The sequence below is a fragment of the Macaca fascicularis genome, chromosome 9 (assembly GCF_037993035.2).
Source record: "Macaca fascicularis isolate 582-1 chromosome 9, T2T-MFA8v1.1".
Taxonomy (NCBI): domain Eukaryota; kingdom Metazoa; phylum Chordata; class Mammalia; order Primates; family Cercopithecidae; genus Macaca; species Macaca fascicularis.
This window is the reverse complement of record NC_088383.1, coordinates 45,989,930-46,015,137: the sequence shown is the minus strand read 5'-3', so window position 1 is coordinate 46,015,137 and position 25,208 is coordinate 45,989,930.

The window sequence follows — 25,208 nt, the reverse complement described above, 5'->3', positions numbered from 1 at the left end:
AAGGGAATATCCTCCCATAACAAAGAGAAAGAAGCTTTCCGACAAACTTCTTTGTGTTCTGTGAAATCATCTCAAGGAGTTACAGCTTCCCTTCCAGAAGCCTTTCGCTAAGACAGTTCTTGTGGAATTGGCAAAGTGATATTTGGAAGCCCATAGAGGGCTATGGTGAAAAAGGAAATATCCTCCGATGAAATCTGGAAAGAAGCTTTCTGAGAAACTGCTTAGTGTTCTGTTAATTCATCTCACAGAGTTACATGTGTATTTCGTGGATCTCTTTCCTAGCCTTATTTCTGTGGAATCTGAGAACAGATATTTCGGATCCCTCTGAAGACTATAGGGCCAAAGGAAATATCCTCCGATAACAAAAAGAAAGAAGCTTTCTGAGAAACTTCTTTGTGTTCTGTGAAATCATCTCACAGAGTTACAGCTTTCCCCTCAAGAAGTCTTTCGCTAAGACAGTTCTTGTGGAATAGGCAAAGTGATATTTGGAAGCCCATAGAGGGCTATGGTGAAAAAGGAAATATCCTCAGATGAAATCTGGAAAGAAGCTTTCTGAGAAACTGCTTAGTGTTCTGTTAATTCATCTCACAGAGTTACATGTGTGTTTCGTGGATCTCTTTGCTAGCCTTATTTCTGTGGAATCTGAGAACAGATATTTCGGATCCCTTTGAAGACTATAGGGCCAAAGGAAATATCATGCCAAAACAAAGAGAAAGAAGCTTTCTGAGAAACTTCTTTGTGTTCTGTGGAATCATCTCACAGAGTTACAGCTTTCCCCTCAAGAAGACTTTCGCTAACACAATTCTTGTGGAATTGGCAAAGTGATATTTGGAAGCCCATAGAGGGCTATGGTGAAAAAGGAAATATCCTCAGATGAAATCTGGAAAGAAGCTTTCTGAGAAACTTCTTTGTGTTCTTTGAAATGATCTCACAGAAATACAGCTATCCACTCAATAACCCTTTCGCTAAGACAGTTCTTGTGGAATTGGCAAAGTGATATTTGGCAGCCCATAGAGGGCTAGGGTGAAAAAGGAAGTATCCTCAGATGAAATCTGGAAAGAAGCTTTCTGAGAAACTGCTTAGTGTTCTGTTAATTCATCTCACAGAGTTACATGTGTATTTCGTGGATCTTTTTGCTAGCCTTATTTCTGTGGAATCTGAGAACAGATATTTCGGATCCCTTTGAAAACTATAGGGCCAAAGGAAATATCCTCCGATAACAAAGAGAAAGAAGGTTTCTGAGAAACTTCTTTGTGTTCTGTGAAATCATCTCACAGAGTTACAGCTTTCCCCTCAAGAACCCTTTCGCTAAGACAGTTCTTGTGGAATTGGCAAAGTGATATTTGGAAGCACATAGAGGGCTATGGTGAAAATAGAAATATCCTCAGATGAAATCTGAAAAGAAGCTTTCTGAGAAACTGCTTAGTGTTCTGTTAATTCATCTCACAGAGTTACATGTGTATTTCGTGGATCTCTTTGCTAGCCTTATTTCTGTGGAATCTGAGAACAGATATTTCCGATCCCTTTGAAGACTATAGGGTCAAAGGAAATATCCTCCCATAACAAAGAGAAAGAAGCTTTCTGACAAACTTCTTTGTGTTCTGTGAAATCATCTGAAGGAGTTACAGCTTCCCCTCCAGAAGCCTTTCGCTAAGACAGTTCTTGTGGAATTGGCAAAGTGATATTTGGAAGCCCATAGAGGGCTATGGTGAAAAAGGAACTATGCTCAGATGAAATCTGGAAAGAAGCTTTCTGAGAAACTGCTTAGTGTTCTGTTAATTCATCTCACAGAGTTACATGTGTATTTCGTGGATCTCTTTGCTAGCCTTATTTCTGTGGAATCTGAGAACAGATATTTCCGATCCCTTTGAAGACTATAGGGTCAAAGGAAATATCCTCCCATAACAAAGAGAAAGAAGCCTTCTGACAAACTTCTTTGTGTTCTGTGAAATCATCTGAAGGAGTTACAGCTTCCCCTCCAGAAGACTTTCGCTAAGACAGTTCTTGTGGAATTGGCAAAGTGATATTTGGAAGCCCATAGAGGGCTATGGTGAAAAAGGAACTATGCTCAGATGAAATCTGGAAAGAAGCTTTCTGAGAAACTGCTTAGTGTTCTGTTAATTCATCTCACAGAGTTACATGTGTATTTCGTGGATCTCTTTGCTAGCCTTATTTCTGTGGAATCTGAGAACAGATATTCGGATCCCTTTGAAGACTATAGGGCCAAAGGAAATATCCTCCCATAACAAAGAGAAAGAAGCCTTCTGAGAAACTACTTAGTGTTCTGTGAAATCATCTCAAGGAGTTACAGCTTCCCGTCCAGAAGCCTTTCGCTAAGACAGTTCCTATGGAATTGGCAAAGTGATATTTCGAAGCCCTTAGAGGGCTATGGTGAAAAAGGAAATATCCTCCGATGAAATCTGGAAAGAAGCTTTCTGAGAAACTGCTTAGTGTTCTGTTAATTCATCTAACAGAGTTACATGTGTATTTCGTGGATCTCTTTGCTAGCCTTATTTCTGTGGAATCTGAGAACCGATATTTCGGATCCCTTTGAAGACTATAGGGCCAAAGGAAATATCCTCCGATAACAAAGAGAAAGAAGCTTTCTGAGAATCTTCTTTGTGTTCTGTGAAATCATTTCACAGAGTTACAGCTTTCCCCTCAAGAAGCCTTTCTCTAAGCCAGTTCTTGTGGAATAGGCAAAGTGATATTTGGAAGCCCGTATTGGGCTGTGGTGAAAAAGGAAATATCCTCAGATGAAATCTGGAAAGAAGCTTTCTGAGAAACTTCTTAGTGTTCTGTTAATTCATCTCACAGAGTTACATGTGTATTTCGTGGATCTCTTTGCTAGCCTTATTTCTGTGGAATCTGAGAACAGATATTTCGGAACCCTTTGGAGACTATAGGGCTAAAGGAAATATCATGCCAAAAGAAAGAGAAAGAAGCTTTCTGAGAAACTTCTTTGTGTTCTGTGTAATCATCTCACAGAGTTACAGCTTTCCCCTCAAGAAGTCTTTCGCTAAGACAGTTCTTGTGGAATTGGCAGAGTGATATTTGGAAGCCCATAGAGGGATACGGTGAAAAAGGAAATATCCTCAGATGAAATCTGGAAAGAAGCTTTCTGAGAAACTGCTTAGTGTTCTGTTAATTCATCTCACAGAGTTACATGTGTATTTCGTGGATCTCTTTGCTAGCCTTATTTCTGTGTAATCTGAGAACAGATATTTCGGATCCCTTTGAAGACTAAAGGGCCAAAGGAAATATCCTCCGATAACAAAGAGAAAGAAGCTTTCTGAGAAACTTCTTTGTGTTCTGTGAAATCATCTCCCAGAGTTACAGCTTTCCCCTCAAGAAGCCTTTCGCTAAGACAGTTCTTGTGGAATTGGCAAGGTGATATTTGGAAGCCCATAGAGGGCTATGGTGAAAAAGGAAATATCCTCAGATGAAATCTGGAAAGAAGCTTTCTGAGAAACTGCTTAGTGTTCTGTTAATTCATCTCAGAGAGTTACATGTGTATTTCGTGGATCTCTTTGCTAGCCTTATTTCTGTGGAATCTGAGAACAGATATTTCGGAACCCTCTGAAGACTATAGGGCCAAAGGAAATATCCTCCGATAACAAACAGAAAGAAGCTTTCTGAGAAACTTCTTTGTGTTCTGTGAAATCATCTCACAGAGTTACAGCTTTCCCCTCAAGAAGCCTTTCTCTAAGACAGTTCTTGTGGAATTGGCAAAGTGATATTTGGAAGCCCATAGAGGGCTATGGTGAAAAAGGAAATATCCTCAGATGAAATCTGGATAGAAGCTTTCTGAGAAACTGCTTAGTGCTCTGTTAATTCATCTCACAGAGTTACATGTGTATTTCGTGGATTTCTTTGCTAGCCTTATTTCTGTGGAATCTGAGAACAGATATTTCGGAACCCTTTGAAGACTATAGGGCCAAAGGAAATATCATGCCAAAACAAAGTGAAAGAAGCTTTCTGAGAAACTTCTTTTTGTTCTGTGAAATCATCTCACAGAGTTACAGCTTTCCCCTCAAGAAGCCTTTCGCTAACACAGTTCTTGTGGAATTGGCAAAGTGATATTTGGAAGCCCATAGAGGGCTATGGTGAAAAAGGAAATATCCTCAGATGAAATCTGGAAAGAAGCTTTCTGAGAAACTTCTTAGTGTTCTGTTAATTCACCTCACAGGGTTACATCTGTATTTCGTGGATCTCTTTGCTAGCCTTATTTCTGTGGAATCTGAGAACAGATATTTCGGAACCCTCTGAAGACTATAGGGCCAAAGGAAATATCCTCCGATAACAAACAGAAAGAAGCTTTCTGAGAAACTTCTTTGTGTTCTGTGAAATCATCTCACAGAGTTACAGCTTTCCCCTCAAGAAGCCTTTCTCTAAGACAGTTCTTGTGGAATTGGCAAAGTGATATTTGGAAGCCCATAGAGGGCTATGGTGAAAAAGGAAATATCCTCAGATGAAATCTGGAAAGAAGCTTTCTGAGAAACTGCTAAGTGTTCTGTTAATTCATCTCACAGAGTTACATGTGTATTTCGTGGATCTGTTTGCTAGCCTTATTTCTGTGGAATCTGAGAACAGATATTTCGGAACCCTCTGAAGACTATAGGGCCAAATGAAATATCCTCCGATAACAAACTGAAAGAAGCTTTCTGAGAAACTTCTTTGTGTTCTGTGAAATCATCTCACAGAGTTACAGCTTTCCCCTCAAGAAGCCTTTCGCTAAGACAGTTCTTGTGGAATTGGCAAAGTGATATTTGGAAGCCCATAGAGGGCTACGGTGAAAAAGGAAATATCCTCAGATGAAATCTGGAAAGAAGCTTTCTGAGAAACTGCTTAGTGTTCTGTTAATTCATCTCACAGAGTTACATGTGTATTTCGTGGATCTCTTTGCTAGCCTTATTTCTGTAGAATCTGAGAACAGATACTTCGGATCCCTTGGAAGACTATAGGGCCAAAGGAAATATCCTCTGATAACAAAGAGGAAGAAGCTTTCTGAGAAACTTCTTTGTGTTCTGTGAAATCATCTCACAGAGTTACAGCTTTCTCCTCCAGAAGCCTTTCGCTAAGACAGTTCTTGTGGAATTGGCAAAGGGATATTTGGAAGCCCATAGAGGGCTATGGTGAAAAAGGAAATATCCTCAGATGAAATCTGGAAAGAAGCTTTCTGAGAAACTGCTTAGTGTTCTGTTAATTCATCTCACAGAGTTACATGTGTATTTCGTGGATCTCTTTGCTAGCCTTATTTCTGTGGAATCTGAGAACAGATATTTCGGATCCCATTGATGACTATAGGGCCAAAGGAAATATCCTCCGATAACAAAAAGAAAGAAGCTTTCTGAGAAACTTCTTTGTGTTCTGTGAAATCATCTCACAGAGTTACAGCTTTCCCCTCAAGAAGCCTTTCGCTAAGACAGTTCTTGTGGAATTGGCAAAGTGATATTTGGAAGCCCTTAGAGTGCTATGGTGAAAAAGGAAATATCCTCAGATGAAATCTGGAAAGAAGCTTTCTGAGAAAGTGCTTAGTGTTCTGTTAATTCATCTCACAGAGTTACATGTGTATTTCGTGGTTCTCTTTGCTAGACTTATTTCTGTGGAATCTGAGAACAGATATTTCGGGTCCCATTGAAGACTATAGGGCCAAAGGAAATATCCTCCCATAACAAAGAGAAGGAAAGTTTCTGAGAAACTTCTTTGTGTTCTGTGAAATCATCTCACAGAGTTACAGCTTTCCCCTCAAGAAGCCTTTCGCTAAGACAGTTCTTGTGGAATAGGCAAAGTGATATTTGGAAGCCCATAGTGGGTTATTGTGGAAAAGGAAATATCCTCCGATGAAATCTGGAAAGAAGCTTTCTGAGAAACTGCTTAGTGTTCTGTTAATTCATCTCACAGAGTTACATGTGTATTTCGTGGATCTCTTTGCTAGCCTTATTTCTGTGGAATCTGAGAACAGATATTTCGGAACCCTTTGAAGACTATAGGGCCAAAGGAAATATCATGCCAAAACAAAGAGAAAGAAGCTTTATGAGAAACTTCTTTGTGTTCTGTGAAATCATCTCACAGAGTTACAGCTTTCCCCTCAAGAAGCCTTTCGCTAACACAGTTCTTATGGAATTGGCAAAGTGATATTTGGAAGCCCATAGAGGGCTATGGTGAAAAAGCAAATATCCTCAGATGAAATCTGGAAAGAAGCTTTCTGAGAAACTGCTTAGTGTTCTGTTAATTCATCTCACAGAGTTACATCTGTATTTCGTGGATCTCTTTGCTAGCCTTATTTCTGTGGAATCTGAGAACAGATATTTCGGATCCCATTGAAGACTATAGGGCGAAAGGAAATATCCTCCCATAACAAAGAGAAAGATGGTTTCTGAGAAACTTCTTTGTGTCCTGTGAAATCATCTCACAGAGTTACAGCTTTCTCCTCAAGAAGCCTTTCTCTAAGACAGTTCTTGTGGAATTGGCAAAGTGATATTTGGAAGCCCTTAGAGGGCTATGGTGAAAAAGGAAATATCCTCAGATGAAATCTGGAAAGTAGCTTTCTGAGAAACTGCTTAGTGTTCTGTTAATTCATCTCACAGAGTTACATCTGTATTTCGTGGATCTCTTTGCTAGCCTTATTTCTGTGGAATCTGAGAACAGATATTTCGGCTCCCATTGATGACTATAGGGCCAAAGGAAATATCCTCCGATAACAAAAAGAAAGAAGCTTTCTGAGAGACTTCTTTGTGTTCTGTGAAATCATCTCACAGAGTTACAGCTTTCCCCTCAAGAAGCCTTTCGCTAAGGCAGGTCTTGTGGAATAGGCAAAGTGATATTTGGAAGGCCACAGTGGGCTATGGTGAAAAAGGAAATATCCTCTGATGAAATCTGGAAAGAAGCTTTCTGAGAAACTGCTTAGTGTTCTCTTAATTCATCTCACAGAGTTACATGTGTATTTCGTGGATCTCTTTGCTAGCCTTATTTCAGTGGAATCTGAGAACAGATATTTCGGAACCCTTTGAAGACATAGGGCCAAAGGAAATATCATGCCAAAACAAAGAGAAAGAAGCTTTCTGAGAAACTTCTTTGTGTTCTGTGAAATCATCTCACAGAGTTACAGCTTTCCCCTCAAGAAGCCTTTCGCTAAGGCAGTTCTTGTGGAATTGACAAAGTGATATTTGGAAGCCCATAGAGGGCTACGGTGAAAAAGGAAATATCCACAGATGAAATCTGGAAAGAAGCTTTCTGAGAAACTGCTTAGTGTTCTGTTAATGCATCTCACAGAGTTACATGTGTATTTCGTGGATCTCTTTGCTAGCCTTATTTCTGTGGAATCTGAGAACAGATATTTCGGATCCCTTTGAAGACTACAGGGCCAAAGGAAATATCCTCCCAAAACAAAGAGAAAGAAGCTTTCTGAGAAACTTCTTTGTGTTCTGTGAAATCATCTCACAGAGTTACAGCTTTCCCCTCAAGAAGCCTTTCGCTAAGACAGTTCCTGTGGAATAGGAAAAGTGATATTTGGAAGCCCATAGTGGGCTATGGTGAAAAAGGAAATATCCTCAGATGAAATCTGGATAGAAGCTTTCTGAGAAACTGCTTAGTGTTCTGTTAATTCATCTCACAGAGTTACATGTGTATTTCGTGGATTTCTTTGCTAGCCTTATTTCTGTGGAATCTGAGAACAGATATTTCGGAACCCATTGAAGACTACAGGGCCAAAGGAAATATCATGCCAAAACAAAGAGAAAGAAGCTTTCTGAGAAACTTCTTTGTGTTCTGTGAAATCATCTCACAAAGTTACAGCTTTCCCTCAAGAAGCCTTTCGCTAACACAGTTCTTGTGGAATTGGCAAAGTGATATTTGGAAGCCCATAGAGGGCTATGGTGAAAAAGGAAATATCCTCAGATGAAATCTGGAAAGAAGCTTTCTGAGAAACTGCTTAGTGTTCTGTTAATTCATCTCACAGAGTTACATCTGTATTTCGTGGATCTCTTTGCTAGCCTTATTTCTGTGGAATCTGAGAACAGATATTTCGGATCCCATTGAAGACTATAGGGCCAAAGGAAATATCCTCCCATAACAAAGAGAAAGAAGGTTTCTGAGAAACTTCTTTGTGTTCTGTGAAATCATCTCACAGAGTTACAGCTTTCTCCTCAAGAACCCTTTCGCTAAGACAGTTCTTGTGGAATTGGCAAAGTGATATTTGGAAGCACTTAGAGGTCTATGGTGAAAATGGAAATATCCTCAGATGAAATCTGGAAAGAAGCTTTCTGAGAAACTGCTTAGTGTTCTGTTAATTCATCTCACAGAGTTACATGTGTATTTCGTGGATCTCTTTGCTAGCCTTATTTCTGTGGAATCTGAGAACAGATATTTCGGATCCCTTTGAAGACTATAGGGCCAAAGGAAATATCCTCCCAAAACAAAGAGAAAGAAGCTTTCTGACAAACTTCTTTGTGTTCTGTGAAATCATCTCAAGGAGTTACAGCTTCCCCTCAAGAAGCCTTTCGCTAAGACAGTTCTTGTGGAATTGGCAAAGTGATATTTGGAAGCCCATAGAGGGCTATGGTGAAAAAGGAAATATCCTCAGATAAAATCTGGAAAGAAGCTTTCTGAGAAACTGCTTAGTGTTCTGTTAATTCATCTCACAGAGTTACATGTGTATTTCGTGGATCTCTTTGCTAGCCTTATTTCTGTGGAATCTGAGAACCGATATTTCGGATCCGTTTGAAGTCTACAGGGCCAAAGGAAATATCCTCCGATTACAAAGGGAAAGAAGCTTTCTGAGAAACTTCTTTGTGTTCTGTGAAATCATCTCACAGAGTTACAGCTTTCCCCTCAAGAAGCCTTTCGCTAAGACAGTTCTTGTGGAATAGGCAAAGTGATATTTGGAAGCCCGTAGTGGGCTGTGGTGAAAAAGGAAATATCCTCAGATGAAATCTGGAAAGAAGCTTTCTGAGAAACTGCTTAGTGTTCTGTTAATTCATCTCACAGAGTTACATGTGTATTTCGTGGATCTCTTTGCTAGCCTTATTTCTGTTGAATCTGAGAACAGATATTTCGGAACCCTTTGGAGACTATAGGGCCAAAGGAAATATCATGCCAAAAAAAAGAGAAAGAAGCTTTCTGAGAAACTTCTTTGTGTTCTGTGTAATCATCTCTCAGAGTTACAGCTTTCCCTTCAAAAAGCCTTTCGCTAAGACAGTTCTTGTGGAATTGGCAAAGTGATATTTGGAAGCCCATACAGGGCTACGGTGAAGAAGGAAATATCCTCAGATGAAATCTGGAAAGAAGCTTTCTGAGAAACTGCTTAGTGTTCTGTTAATTCATCTCACAGAGTTACATGTGTATTTCGTGGATCTCTTTGCTAGCCTTATTTCTGTGGAATCTGAGAACAAATATTTCGGATCCCTTTGAAGACTATAGGGCCAAAGGAAATATCCTCCCATAACAAAGAGAAAGAAGCTTTCTGAGAAACTTCTTTGTGTTCTGTGAAATCATCTCACAGAGTTACAGCTTTCCCCTCAAGAAGCCTTTCGCTAAGACAGTTCTTGTGGAATAGGCAAAGTGATATTTGGAAGCCCATAGAGGGCTATGGTGAAAAAGGAAATATCCTCAGATGAAATCTGGAAAGAAGATTTCTGAGAAACTGCTTAGTGTTCTGCTAATTCATCTCACAGAGTTACATGTGTATTTCGTGGTTCTCTTTGCTAGCCTTATTTCTGTGGAATCTGAGAACAGATATTTCGGGTCCCTTTGAAGACTATAGGGCCAAAGGAAATATCCTCCCATAACAGAGAGAAAGAAGCTTTCTGAGAAACTTCTTTGTGTTCTGTGAAATCATCTCACAGAGGTACAGCTTTCCGCTGAAGAAGCCTTTCGCTAAGACAGTTCTTGTGGAATTGGCAAAGTGATATTTGGAAGCCCTTAGAGGGCTATGGTGAAGAAGGAAATATTCTCAGATGAAATCTGGAACGAAGCTTTCTGAGAAACTGCTAGGTGTTCTGTTAATTCATCTCACAGAGTGACATGTGTATTTCGTGGATCTCTTTGCCAGCCTTATTTCTGTGAATCTGAGAATAGATATTTCGTGTCCCATTGATGACTATAGGGCCATAGGAAATATCCTCCGATAACAAAGAGAAAGAAGCTTTCTGAGAAACTTCTTTGTGTTCTGTGAAATAATCTCACAGAGTTACAGCTTTCCCCTCCAGAAGCCTTTCGCTAAGACAGTTCTTGTGGAATCGGCAAAGTGATATTTGGAAGCCCATAGAGGGCTACGGTGAAAAAGGAAATATCCTCAGATGAAATCTGGAACGAAGCGTTCTGAGAAACTGCTTAGTGTTCTGTTAATTCATCTCACAGAGTTACATGTGTATTTCGTGGATCTCTTTGCTAGCCTTATTTCTGTGGAATCTGAGAACAGATATTTCGGATCCCTTTGAAGACTATAGGTCCAAAGGAATTATCCTCCGATAACAAAGAGAAAGAAGCTTTCTGAGAAACTTCTTTGTGTTCTGTGAAATCTTCTCACAGAGTTACAGCTTTCCCCTCAAGAAGCCTTTCGCTAAGACAGTTCTTGTGGAATAGGCAAAGTGATATTTGGAAGCCCATAGAGGGCTATGGTGAAAAAGGAAATATCCTCTGATGAAATCTGGAAGGAAGCTTTCTGAGAAACTGCTAAGTGTTCTGTTAATTCATCTCACAGAGTTACATGTGTATTTCGTGGATCTCTTTGCTAGCTTTATTTCTGTGGAGTCTGAGAACAGATATTTCGGATCCCCATGAAGACTATAGGGCCAAAGGGAATATCCTCCCATAAGAAAGAGAAAGAAGCTTTCTGACAAACTTCTTTGTGTTCTGTGAAATCATCTCAAGGAGTTACAGCTTCCCTTCCAGAAGCCTTTCGCTAAGACACTTCTTGTGGAATTGGCATAGTGATATTTGGAAGCCCATAGAGGGCTATGGTGAAAAAGGAAATATCCTCCGATGAAATCTGGAAAGAAGCTTTCTGAGAAACTGCTTAGTGTTCTGTAAATTCATCTCACAGAGTTACATGTGTATTTCATGGATCTCTTTGCTAGCCTTATTTCTGTGGAATCTGAGAAGAGATATTTCGGATCCCTCTGAAGACTATAGGGCCAAAGGAAATATCCTCCGATAACAAAAAGAAAGAAGCTTTCTGAGAAACTTCTTTGTGTTCTGGGAAATCATCTCACAGAGTTACAGCTTTCCCCTCAAGAAGCCTTTCGCTAAGACAGTTCTTGTGGAATTGTCAAAGTAATATTTGGAAGCCCTTAGAGGGCTATGGTGAAAAAGGAAATATCCTCACATGAAATCTGGAAAGAAGCTTTCTGAGAAACTGCTTAGTGTTCTGTTAATTCATCTCACAGAGTTACATGTGTATTTCGTGGATCTCTTTGCCAGCCTTATTTCTGTGAATCTGAGAACAGATATTTCGGGTCCCTTTGATGACTATAGGGCCAAAGGAAATATCCTCCGATAACAAAGAGAAAGAAGCTTTCTGAGGAACTTCTTTGTGTTCTGTGAAATCATCTCACAGAGTTACAGCTTTCCCCTCAAGAAGCCTTTCGCTAAGACAGTTCTTGTGGAATAGGCAAAGTGATATTTGGAAGCCCATAGAGGGCTACGGTGAAAAAGGAAATATCCTCAGATGAAATCTGGAAAGAAGCTTTCTGAGAAACTGCTTAGTGTTCTGTTAATTCATCTCACAGAGTTACAAGTGTATTTCGTGGATCTCTTTGCTATCCTTATTTCTGTGGAATCTGAGAACAGATATTTCCGATCCCTTTGAAGACTATAGGGCCAAAGGAAATATCCTCCGATAACAAAGAGAAAGAAGCTTTCTGACAAACTTCTTTGTGTTCTGTGAAATCATCTCAAGGAGTTACAGCTTCCCCTCAAGAAGCCTTTCGCTAAGACAGTTCTTGTGGAATTGGCAAAGTGATATTTGGAAGCCCATAGAGGGCTATGGTGAAAAAGGAAATATCCTCAGATAAAATCTGGAAAGAAGCTTTCTGAGAAACTGCTTAGTGTTCTGTTAATTCATCTCACAGAGTTACATGTGTATTTCGTGGATCTCTTTGCTAGCCTTATTTCTGTGGAATCTGAGAACCGATATTTCGGATCCCTTTGAAGTCTACAGGGCCAAAGGAAATATCCTCCGATTACAAAGGGAAAGAAGCTTTCTGAGAAACTTCTTTGTGTTCTGTGAAATCATCTCACAGAGTTACAGCTTTCCCCTCAAGAAGCCTTTCGCTAAGACAGTTCTTGTGGAATAGGCAAAGTGATATTTGGAAGCCCGTAGTGGGCTGTGGTGAAAAAGGAAATATCCTCAGATGAAATCTGGAAAGAAGCTTTCTGAGAAACTGCTTAGTGTTCTGTTAATTCATCTCACAGAGTTACATGTGTATTTCGTGGATCTCTTTGCTAGCCTTATTTCTGTTGAATCTGAGAACAGATATTTCGGAACCCTTTGGAGACTATAGGGCCAAAGGAAATATCATGCCAAAAAAAAGAGAAAGAAGCTTTCTGAGAAACTTCTTTGTGTTCTGTGTAATCATCTTTCAGAGTTACAGCTTTCCCTTCAAAAAGCCTTTCGCTAAGACAGTTCTTGTGGAATTGGCAAAGTGATATTTGGAAGCCCATACAGGGCTACGGTGAAGAAGGAAATATCCTCAGATGAAATCTGGAAAGAAGCTTTCTGAGAAACTGCTTAGTGTTCTGTTAATTCATCTCACAGAGTTACATGTGTATTTCGTGGATCTCTTTGCTAGCCTTATTTCTGTGGAATCTGAGAACAGATATTTCGGATCCCTTTGAAGACTATAGGGCCAAAGGAAATATCCTCCGATAACAAAGAGAAAGAAGCTTTCTGAGAAACTTCTTTGTGTTCTGTGAAATCATCTCACAGAGTTACAGCTTTCCCCTCAAGAAGCCTTTCGCTAAGACAGTTCTTGTGGAATAGGCAAAGTGATATTTGGAAGCCCATAGAGGGCTATGGTGAAAAAGGAAATATCCTCAGATGAAATCTGGAAAGAAGATTTCTGAGAAACTGCTTAGTGTTCTGTTAATTCATCTCACAGAGTTACATGTGTATTTCGTGGTTCTCTTTGCTAGCCTTATTTCTGTGGAATCTGAGAACAGATATTTCGGGTCCCTTTGAAGACTATAGGGCCAAAGGAAATATCCTCCCATAACAAAGAGAAAGAAGCTTTCTGAGAAACTTCTTTGTGTTCTGTGAAATCATCTCACAGAGGTACAGCTTTCCGCTGAAGAAGCCTTTCGCTAAGACAGTTCTTGTGGAATTGGCAAAGTGATATTTGGAAGCCCTTAGAGGGCTATGGTGAAAAAGGAAATATTCTCAGATGAAATCTGGAACGAAGCTTTCTGAGAAACTGCTAGGTGTTCTGTTAATTCATCTCACAGAGTGACATGTGTATTTCGTGGATCTCTTTGCCAGCCTTATTTCTGTGAATCTGAGAATAGATATTTCGTGTCCCATTGATGACTATAGGGCCATAGGAAATATCCTCCGATAACAAAGAGAAAGAAGCTTTCTGAGAAACTTCTTTGTGTTCTGTGAAATAATCTCACAGAGTTACAGCTTTCCCCTCCAGAAGCCTTTCGCTAAGACAGTTCTTGTGGAATCGGCAAAGTGATATTTGGAAGCCCATAGAGGGCTACGGTGAAAAAGGAAATATCCTCAGATGAAATCTGGAACGAAGCTTTCTGAGAAACTGCTTAGTGTTCTGTTAATTCATCTCACAGAGTTACATGTGTATTTCGTGGATCTCTTTGCTAGCCTTATTTCTGTGGAATCTGAGAACAGATATTTCGGATCCCTTTGAAGACTATAGGTCCAAAGGAATTATCCTCCGATAACAAAGAGAAAGAAGCTTTCTGAGAAACTTCTTTGTGTTCTGTGAAATCTTCTCACAGAGTTACAGCTTTCCCCTCAAGAAGCCTTTCGCTAAGACAGTTCTTGTGGAATAGGCAAAGTGATATTTGGAAGCCCATAGAGGGCTATGGTGAAAAAGGAAATATCCTCTGATGAAATCTGGAAGGAAGCTTTCTGAGAAACTGCTAAGTGTTCTGTTAATTCATCTCACAGAGTTACATGTGTATTTCGTGGATCTCTTTCCTAGCTTTATTTCTGTGGAGTCTGAGAACAGATATTTCGGATCCCCATGAAGACTATAGGGCCAAAGGGAATATCCTCCCATAAGAAAGAGAAAGAAGCTTTCTGACAAACTTCTTTGTGTTCTGTGAAATCATCTCAAGGAGTTACAGCTTCCCTCCCAGAAGCCTTTCGCTAAGACACTTCTTGTGGAATTGGCATAGTGATATTTGGAAGCCCATAGAGGGCTATGGTGAAAAAGGAAATATCCTCCGATGAAATCTGGAAAGAAGCTTTCTGAGAAACTGCTTAGTGTTCTGTAAATTCATCTCACAGAGTTACATGTGTATTTCATGGATCTCTTTGCTAGCCTTATTTCTGTGGAATCTGAGAAGAGATATTTCGGATCCCTCTGAAGACTATAGGGCCAAAGGAAATATCCTCCGATAACAAAAAGAAAGAAGCTTTCTGAGAAACTTCTTTGTGTTCTGGGAAATCATCTCACAGAGTTACAGCTTTCCCCTCAAGAAGCCTTTCGCTAAGACAGTTCTTGTGGAATTGTCAAAGTGATATTTGGAAGCCCTTAGAGGGCTATGGTGAAAAAGGAAATATCCTCACATGAAATCTGGAAAGAAGCTTTCTGAGAAACTGCTTAGTGTTCTGTTAATTCATCTCACAGAGTTACATGTGTATTTCGTGGATCTCTTTGCCAGCCTTATTTCTGTGAATCTGAGAACAGATATTTCGGGTCCCTTTGATGACTATAGGGCCAAAGGAAATATCCTCCGATAACAAAGAGAAAGAAGCTTTCTGAGGAACTTCTTTGTGTTCTGTGAAATCATCTCACAGAGTTACAGCTTTCCCCTCAAGAAGCCTTTCGCTAAGACAGTTCTTGTGGAATAGGCAAAGTGATATTTGGAAGCCCATAGAGGGCTACGGTGAAAAAGGAAATATCCTCAGATGAAATCTGGAAAGAAGCTTTCTGAGAAACTGCTTAGTGTTCTGTTAATTCATCTCACAGAGTTACAAGTGTATTTCGTGGATCTCTTTGCTAGCCTTATTTCTGTGGAATCTGAGAACAGATATTTCCGATCCCTTTGAAGACTATAGGGCCAAAGGAAATATCCTCCGATAACAAAGAGAAAGAAGCTTTCTGACAAACTTCTTTGTGTTCTGTGAAATCATCTCACAGAGATACAGCTATCCACTCAATAACACTTTCGCTAAGACAGTTCTTGTGGAATTGGCAAAGTGATATTTGGCAGCCCATAGAGGGCTAGGGTGAAAAAGGAAGTATCCTCAGATGAAATCTGGAAAGAAGCTTTCTGAGAAACTGCTTAGTGTTCTGTTAATTCATCTCACAGAGTTACATGTGTATTTCGTGGATCTTTTTGCTAGCCTTATTTCTCTGGAATCTGAGAACAGATATTTCGGATCCCTTTGAAAACTATAGGGCCAAAGGAAATATCCTCCGATAACAAAGAGAAAGAAGGTTTCTGAGAAACTTCTTTGTGTTCTGTGAAATCATCTCACAGAGTTACAGCTTTCCCCTCAAGAAGCCTTTCGCTAAGACAGTTCTTGTGGAAGAGGAAAAGTGATATTTGGAAGCCCATAGCGGGCTATGGTGAAAAAGGAAATATTCTCAGATGAAATCTGGATAGAAGCTTTCTGAGAAACTGCTTAGTGTTCTGTTAATTCATCTCACAGAGTTACATGTGTATTTCGTGGATCTCTTTGCTAGCCTTATTTCTGTGGAATCTGAGAACAGATATTTCCGATCCCTTTGAAGACTATAGGGCCAAAGGAAATATCCTCCGATAACAAAGAGAAAGAAGCTTTCTGAGAAACTTCTTTGTGTTCTGTGAAATCATCTCACAGAGTTACAGCTTTCCCCTCAAGAAGCCTTTCGCTAAGACAGTTCTTGTGGAATTGGCAAAGTGATATTTGGAAGCCCATAGAGGGCTATGGTGAAAAAGGAAATATCCTCAGATGAAATCTGGAAAGAAGCTTTCTGAGAAACTGCTTAGTGTTCTGTTAATTCATCTCACAGAGTTACATGTGTATTTCGTGGATCTCTTTGCTAGCCTTATTTCTGTGGAATCTGAGAACAGATATTTCGGATCCCATTTAAGACTATAGGGCGAAAGGAAATATCCTCCATAAGAAAGAGAAAGAAGGTTTCTGAGAAACTTCTTTGTGTTCTGTGAAATCATCTCAAGGAGTTACAGCTTCCCCTCCTGAAGCCTTTCGCTAAGACAGTTCTTGTGGAATTGGCACAGTGATATTTGGAAGCCCATAGAGGGCTATGGTGAAAAAGGAACTAAGCTCAGATGAAATCTGGAAAGAAGCTTTCTGAGAAACTGCTTAGTGTTCTGTTAATTCATCTCACAGAGTTACATGTGTATTTCGTGGATCTCTTTGCTAGCCTTATTTCTGTGGGATCTGAGAAGAGATATTTCGGAATCCTCTGAAGACTATAGGGCCAAAGGAAATATCCTCCGATAACAAACAGAAAGAAGCTTTCTGAGAAACTTCTTTGTGTTCTGTGAAATCATCTCACAGAGTTACAGCTTTCCCCTCAAGAAGCCTTTCTCTAAGACAGTTCTTGTGGAATTGGCAAAGTGATATTTGGAAGCCCATAGAGGGCTATGGTGAAAAAGGAAATATCCTCAGATGAAATCTGTAAAGAAGCTTTCTGAGAAACTGCTTAGTGTTCGGTTAATTCATCTCACAGAGTTACATGTGTATTTCGTGGATCTCTTTGCTAGCCTTATTTCTGTGGAATCTGAGAACAGATATTTCGGATCCCATTGATGACTATAGGGCCAAAGGAAATATCCTCCGATAATAAAAAGAAAGAAGCTTTCTGAGAAACTTCTTTGTGTTCTGTGAAATCATCTCACAGAGTTACAGCTTTCCCCTCAAGAAGCCTTTCGCTAAGACAATTCTTGTGGAATAGGCAAAGTGATATTTGGAAGGCCACAGTGGGCTATGGTGAAAAAGGAAATATCCACAGATGAAATCTGGAAAGAAGCTTTCTGAGAAACTGCTTAGTGTTCTGTTAATTCATCTCACAGAGTTACATGTGTATTTCGTGGATCTCTTTGCTAGCCTTATTTCTGTGGAATCTGAGAACAGATATTTCGGAACCCTTTGAAGACATAGGGCCAAAGGAAATATCATGCCAAAACAAAGATAAAGAAGCTTTCTGAGAAACTTCTTTGTGTTCTGTGAAATCGTCTCACAGAGTTACAGCTTTACCCTCAAGAAGCCTTTCGCTAAGACAGTTCTTGTGGAATTGGCAAAGTGATATTTGGAAGCCCATAGAGGGCTACGGTGAAAAAGGAAATATCCTCAGATGAAATCTGGAAAGAAGCTTTCTGAGAAACTGCTTAGTGTTCTGTTAATTCATCTCACAGAGTTACATGTGTATTTCGTGGATCTCTGTGCTAGACTTATTTCTGAGGAATCTGAGAACAGATATTTCGGATCCCTTTGAAGACTATAGGGCCAAAGGAAATATCCTCCGATAACAAAGAGAACGAAGCTTTCTGAGAAACTTCTTTGTGTTCTGTGAAATCATCTCACAGAGTTACAGCTTTCCCCTCAAGAAGCCTTTCGCTAAGACAGTTCTTGTGGAATTGGCAAAGTGATATTTGGAAGCCCATAGAGGGCTATGGTGAAAAAGGAAATATCCTCAGATGAAATCTGGAAAGAAGCTTTCTGAGAAACTGCTTAGTGTTCTGTTAATTCATCTCACAGAGTTACATGTGTATTTCATGGATCTCTTTGCTAGCCTTATTTCTGTGGAATCTGAGAACAGATATTTCGGATCCCTTTGAAAACTATAGGGCCAAAGGAAATATCCTCCGATAACAAAGAGAAAGAAGGTTTCTGAGAAACTAATTAGTGTTCTGTGAAATCATCTCACAGAGTTACAGCTTTCCCCTCAAGAAGCCTTTCGCTAACACAGTTCTTGTGGAATAGGCAAAGTGATATTTGGAAGCCCGTAGTGGGCTGTGGTGAAAAAGGAAATATCCTCAGATGAAATCTGGAAAGAAGCTTTCTGAGAAACTGCTTAGTGTTCTGTTAATTCATCTCACAGAGTTACATGTGTATTTCGTGGATCTCTTTGCTAGCTTTATTTCTGTGGAATCTGAGAACAGATATTTCGGAACCCTTTGGAGACTATAGGGCCAAAGGAAATATCATGCCAAAAGAAAGAGAAAGAAGCTTTCTGAGAAACTTCTTTGTGTTCTGTGTAATCATCTCACAGAGTTACAGCGTTCCCCTCAAGAAGTCTTTCGCTAAGACAGTTCTTGTGGAATTGGCAAAGTGATATTTGGAAGCCCATAGAGGGCTATGGTGAAAAAGGAAATATCCTCAGATGAAATCTGGAAAGAAGCTTTCTGAGAAACTGCTTAGTGTTCTGTTAATTCATCTCACAGAGTTACATGTGTATTTCGTTGATCTCTTTGCTAGCCTTATTTCTGTGGAATCTGAGAACAGATATTTCGGAACCCTCTGAAGACTATAGGGCCAAAGGAAATATCCTCCGATAACAAAGAGAAAGAAGCTTTCTGAGAAACTTCTTTGTGTTCTGTGAAATCATCTCACAGAGTTACAGCTTTCCCCTCAAGAAGCCTTTCTCTAAGACAGTTCTTGTGGAATTGGCAAAGTGATATTTGGAAGCCCATAGAGGGCTATGGTGAAAAAGGAAATATCCTCCGATGAAATCTGGAAAGAAGCTTTCTGAGAAACTGCTTAGTGTTCTGTTAATTCATCTCACAGAGTTACATGTGTATTTCGTGGATCTCTTTGCTAGCCTTATTTCTGTGGAATCTGAGAACAGATATTTCGGCTCCCATTGATGACTATAGGGCCAAAGGAAATATCCTCCAATAACAAAAAGAAAGAAGCTTTCTGAGAAACTTCTTTGTGTTCTGTGAAATCATCTCACAGAGTTACAGCTTTCCCCTCAAGAAGCCTTTCGCTAAGACAGTTCTTGTGGAATAGGTAAAGTGATATTTGGAAGGCCACAGTGGGCTATGGTGAAAAAGGAAATATCCTCTGATGAAATCTGGAAAGAAGCTTTCTGAGAAACTGCTTAGTGTTCTGTTAATTCATCTCACAGAGTTACATGTGTATTTCGTGGAACTCTTTGCTAGCCTTATTTCTGTGGAATCTGAGAACAGATATTTCGGAACCCTTTGAAGACATAGGGCCAAAGGAAATATCATGCCAAAACAAAGAGAAAGAAGCTTTCTGAGAAACTTCTTTGTGTTCTGTGAAATCATCTCACAGAGTTACAGCTTTCCCCTCAAGAAGCCTTTCGCTAAGGCAGTTCTTGTGGAATTGGCAAAGTGATATTTGGAAGCCCATAGAGGGCTACGGTGAAAAAGGAAATATCCACAAATGAAATCTGGAAAGAAGCTTTCTGAGAAACTGCTTAGTGTTCTGTTAATTCATCTCACAGAGTTACATGTGTATTTCGTGGATCTCTTTGCTAGACTTATTTCTGTGGAATCTGAGAACAGATATTTCGGATCCCTTTGAAGACTATAGGGCCAAAGGAAATATCCTCCGATAACAAAGAGAAAGAAGGTTTCTGAGAAACTTCTTTGTGTTCTGTGAAATCATCTCACAGAGTTACAGCTTTCCCCTCAAGAAGCCTTTCGCTAAGACAGTTCTTGTGGAATTGGCAAAGTGATATTTGGAAGCCCATAGAGGGCTATGGTGGAAAAGGAAATATCCTCAGATGAAATCTGGAAAGAAGCTTTCTGAGAAAATGCTTAGTGTTCTGTTAATTCATCTCACAGAGTTACATGTGTATTTCGTGGATCTCTTTGCTAGCCTTATTTCTGTGGAATCTGAGAACAGATATTTCAAAAAACTCTGAAGACTATAGGGCCAAAGTTAATATCCTCCGATAACAAACAGAAAGAAGCTTTCTGAGAAACTTCTTTGTGTTCTGTGAAATCATCTCACAGAGTTACAGCTTTCCCCTCAAGAAGCCTTTCGCTAACACAGTTCTTGTGGTATTGGCAAAGTGATATTTGGAAGCCCATAGAGGGCTATGGTGAAAAAGGAAATATCCTCAGATGAAATCTGGAAAGAAGCTTTCTGAGAAACTGCTTAGTGTTCTGTTAATTCATCTCACAGAGTTACATGTGTATTTCGTTGATCTCTTTGCTAGCCTTATTTCTGTGGAATCTGAGAACAGATATTTCGGAACCCTCTGAAGACTATAGGGCCAAAGGAAATATCCTCCGATAACAAAGAGAAAGAAGCTTTCTGAGAAACTTCTTTGTGTTCTGTGAAATCATCTCACAGAGTTACAGCTTTCCCCTCAAGAAGCCTTTCTCTAAGACAGTTCTTGTGGAATTGGCAAAGTGATATTTGGAAGCCCATAGAGGGCTATGGTGAAAAAGGAAATATCCTCCGATGAAATCTGGAAAGAAGCTTTCTGAGAAACTGCTTAGTGTTCTGTTAATTCATCTCACAGAGTTACATGTGTATTTCGTGGATCTCTTTGCTAGCCTTATTTCTGTGGAATCTGAGAACAGATATTTCGGCTCCCATTGATGACTATAGGGCCAAAGGAAATATCCTCCAATAACAAAAAGAAAGAAGCTTTCTGAGAAACTTCTTTGTGTTCTGTGAAATCATCTCACAGAGTTACAGCTTTCCCCTCAAGAAGCCTTTCGCTAAGACAGTTCTTGTGGAATAGGTAAAGTGATATTTGGAAGGCCACAGTGGGCTATGGTGAAAAAGGAAATATCCTCTGATGAAATCTGGAAAGAAGCTTTCTGAGAAACTGCTTAGTGTTCTGTTAATTCATCTCACAGAGTTACATGTGTATTTCGTGGAACTCTTTGCTAGCCTTATTTCTGTGGAATCTGAGAACAGATATTTCGGAACCCTTTGAAGACATAGGGCCAAAGGAAATATCATGCCAAAACAAAGAGAAAGAAGCTTTCTGAGAAACTTCTTTGTGTTCTGTGAAATCATCTCACAGAGTTACAGCTTTCCCCTCAAGAAGCCTTTCGCTAAGGCAGTTCTTGTGGAATTGGCAAAGTGATATTTGGAAGCCCATAGAGGGCTACGGTGAAAAAGGAAATATCCACAAATGAAATCTGGAAAGAAGCTTTCTGAGAAACTGCTTAGTGTTCTGTTAATTCATCTCACAGAGTTACATGTGTATTTCGTGGATCTCTTTGCTAGACTTATTTCTGTGGATTCTGAGAACAGATATTTCGGATCCCTTTGAAGACTATAGGGCCAAAGGAAATATCCTCCGATAACAAAGAGAAAGAAGCTTTCTGAGAAACTTCTTTGTGTTCTGTGAAATCATCTCACAGAGTTACAGCTTTCCCCTCAAGAAGCCTTTCGCTAAGACAGTTCTTGTGGAATTGGCAAAGTGATATTTGGAAGCCCATAGAGGGCTATGGTGGAAAAGGAAATATCCTCAGATGAAATCTGGAAAGAAGCTTTCTGAGAAAATGCTTAGTGTTCTGTTAATTCATCTCACAGAGTTACATGTGTATTTCGTGGATCTCTTTGCTAGCCTTATTTCTGTGGAATCTGAGAACAGATATTTCAAAAAACTCTGAAGACTATAGGGCCAAAGTTAATATCCTCCGATAACAAACAGAAAGAAGCTTTCTGAGAAACTTCTTTGTGTTCTGTGAAATCATCTCACAGAGTTACAGCTTTCCCCTCAAGAAGCCTTTCGCTAACACAGTTCTTGTGGTATTGGCAAAGTGATATTTGGAAGCCCATAGAGGGCTATGGTGAAAAAGGAAATATCCTCAGATGAAATCTGGAAAGAAGCTTTCTGAGATACTGCTTAGTGTTCTGTTAATTCATCTCACAGAGTTACATCTGTATTTCGTGGATCTCTTTGCTAGCCTTATTTCTGTGGAATCTGAGAACAGATATTTCGGATCCCGTTGATGACTATAGGGCGAAAGGAAATATCCTCCCATAACAAAGAGAAAGAAGGTTTCTGAGAAAGTTCTCTGTGTTCTGTGAAATCATCTCACAGAGTTACAGCTTTCTCCTCAAGAACCCTTTCGCTAAGACAGTTCTTGAGGAATTGGCAAAGTGATATTTGGAAGCACATAGAGGGCTATGGTGAAAATGGAAATATCCTCAGATGAAATCTGGAAAGAAGCTTTCTGAGAAACTGCTTAGTGTTCTGTTAATTCATCTCACAGAGTTACATGTGTATTTCGTGGATCTCTTTGCTAGCCTTATTTCTGTGGAATCTGAGAACAGATATTTCGGATCCCTTTGAAGACTACAGGGCCAAAGGAAATATCCTCCCAAAACAAAGAGAAAGAAGCTTTCTGAGAAACTTCTTTGTGTTCTGTGAAATCATCTCACAGAGTTACAGCTTTCCCCTCAAGAAGCCTTTCGCTAAGACAGTTCTTGTGGAATAGGAAAAGTGATATTTGGAAGCCCATAGTGGGCTATGGTGAAAAAGGAAATATCCTCAGATGAAATCTGGATAGAAGCTTTCTGAGAAACTGCTTAGTGTTCTGTTAATTCATCTCACAGAGTTACATGTGTATTTCGTGGATTTCTTTGCTAGCCTTATTTCTGTGGAATCTGAGAACAGATATTTCGGAACCCTTTGAAGACTATAGGGCCAAAGGAAATATCATGCCAAAACAAAGAGAAAGAAGCTTTCTGAGAAACTTCTTTGTGTTCTGTGAAATCATCTCACAGAGTTACAGCTTTCCCCTCCAGAAGCCTTTCGCTAACACAGTTCTTGTGGAATTGGCAAAGTGATATTTGGAAGCCCATAGAGGGCTATGGTGAAAAAGGAAATATCCTCAGATGAAATCTGGAAAGAAGCTTTCTGAGAAACTTCTTAGTGTTCTGTTAATTCACCTCACAGGGTTACATCTTTATTTCGTGGATCTCTTTGCTAGCCTTATTTCTGTGGAATCTGAGAACAGATATTTCGGAACCCTCTGAAGACTATAGGGCCAAAGGAAATATCCTCCGATAACAAAGAGAAAGAAGCTTTCTGAGAAACTTCTTTGTGTTCTGTGAAATCATCTCACAGAGTTACAGCTTTCCCCTCAAGAAGCCTTTCTCTAAGACAGTTCTTGTGGAATTGGCAAAGTGATATTTGGAAGCCCCTAGAGGGCTATGGTGAAAAAGGAAATATCCTCAGATGAAATCTGGAAAGAAGCTTTCTGAGAAACTGCTTAGTGTTCTGTTAATTCATCTCACAGAGTTACATGTGTATTTCGTGGATCTCTTGGCTAGCCTTATTTCTGTGGAATCTGAGAACAGATATTTCGGAACCCTCTGAAGACTACAGGGCCAAAGGAAATATCCTCCGATAACAAACAGAAAGAAGCTTTCTGAGAAACTTCTTTGTGTTCTGTGAAATCATCTCACAGAGTTACAGCTTTCCCCTCAAGAAGCCTTTCGCTAAGACAGTTCTTGTGGAATAGGCAAAGTGATATTTGGAAGCCCATAGTGGGTTATTGTGAAAAAGGGAATATCCTCCGATGAAATCTGGAAAGAAGCTTTCTGAGAAACTGCTTAGTGTTCTGTTAATTCATCTCACAGAGTTACATGTGTATTTCGTGGTTCTCTTTGCTAGCCTTATTTCTGTGGAATCTGAGAACAGATATTTCGGGTCCTATTGAAGACTATAGGGCCAAAGGAAATATCCTCCCATAACAAAGAGAAAGAAAGTTTCTGAGAAACTTCTTTGTGTTCTGTGAAATCATCTCACAGAGTTACAGCTTTCCCCTCAAGAAGCCTTTCGCTAAGACAGTTCTTGTGGAATTGGCAAAGTGATATTTGGAAGCCCATAGTGGGTTATTGTGAAAAAGGAAATATCCTCCGATGAAATCTGGAAAGAAGCTTTCTGAGAAACTGCTTAGTGTTCTGTTAATTCATCTCACAGAGTTACATGTGTATTTCGTGGATCTCTTTGCTAGCCTTATTTCTGTGGAATCTGAGAACAGATATTTCGGAACCCTCTGAAGACTATAGGGCCAAAGGAAATATCCTCCGATAACAAACAGAAAGAAGCTTTCTGAGAAACTTCTTTGTGTTCTGTGAAATCATCTCACAGAGTTACAGCTTTCCCCTCAAGAAGCCTTTCTCTAAGACAGTTCTTGTGGAATTGGCAAAGTGATATTTGGAAGCCCATAGAGGGCTATGGTGAAAAAGGAAATATCCTCAGATGAAATCTGTAAAGAAGCTTTCTGAGAAACTGCTTAGTGTTCTGTTAATTCATCTCACAGAGTTACATGTGTATTTCGTGGATCTCTTTGCTAGCCTTATTTCTGTGGAATCTGAGAACAGATATTTCGGAACCCTTTGAAGACATAGGGCCAAAGGAAATATCATGCCAAAACAAAGAGAAAGAAGCTTTCTGAGAAACTTCTTTGTGTTCTGTGAAATCATCTCACAGAGTTACAGCTTTACCCTCAAGAAGCCTTTCGCTAAGGCAGTTCTTGTGGAATTGGCAAAGTGATATTTGGAAGCCCATAGAGGGCTACGGTGAAAAAGGAAATATCCACAGATGAAATCTGGAAAGAAGCTTTCTGAGAAACTGCTTAGTGTTCTGTTAATTCATCTCACAGAGTTACATGTGTATTTCGTGGATCTCTTTGCTAGACTTATTTCTTTGGAATCTGAGAACAGATATTTCGGATCCCTTTGAAGACTATAGGGCCAAAGGAAATATCCTCCGATAACAAAGAGAAAGAAGCTTTCTGAGAAACTTCTTTGTGTTCTGTGAAATCATCTCACAGAGTTACAGCTTTCCCCTCAAGAAGTCTTTCGCTAAGACAGTATTTGTGGAATTGGCAAAGTGATATTTGGAAGCCCATAGAGGGCTACGGTGGAAAAGGAAATATCCTCAGATGAAATCTGGAAAGAAGCTTTCTGAGAAAATGCTTAGTGTTCTGTTAATTCATCTCACAGAGTTACATGTGAATTTCGTGGATCTCTTTGCTAGCCTTATTTCTGTGGAATCTGAGAACAGATATTTCAAAAAACTCTGAAGTCTATAGGGCCAAAGGAAATATCCTCCGAT